The following is a 542-nucleotide window of genomic DNA, read 5'->3' on the forward strand; positions in this document are numbered from 1 at the left end:
AAAACAAAAACGATCTTTGTGTTTGGCATGTCGCTGTTATTGCCCAGGCTACCGATCTCTCAGCCACTTTCCACCCTCACTGGTTCCACCGCGCGGTATTGCCTGCTCTGTTCCCAGCCTTGGCCAGTGCCCGCGTCTTCAGATGCCCGGATGTGATGACTTCCGTCGTCCCACCCAAACTTAGTGGCCCCTTGGGACGGGCAACCGATCTCTGACCGGCACTGGGCACGATACACCATCCACACAGATCTTGCCCCCGCATGGGTTACAGGTGATCGCTACTCACCCAGCTTGTAATACTCACATCCTCATAGGGATACCCGGTGCAATTTGCAGGTAGTTGAAAGAGGAGTGGTATGGAGACAGAAAATTGAAGAAAAATGTTTCTCGCTGGGATTGAACCGTGGGGGCGCCTACCCAGTCAGGATCGGTGGCACAGGTTCGGTGCTCTGATTACGAAGACTTCAATCGACCTTTTACAAAACATGAAACACGATGGGGGAGTTCCGCTAACTTTTGCAATATAACTTCAAGAACCAACT

The sequence above is a fragment of the Perkinsus marinus genome (genome assembly GCF_000006405.1).
Source record: "Perkinsus marinus ATCC 50983 genomic scaffold scf_1104296943982, whole genome shotgun sequence".
Lineage (NCBI taxonomy): Eukaryota > Perkinsozoa > Perkinsida > Perkinsidae > Perkinsus > Perkinsus marinus.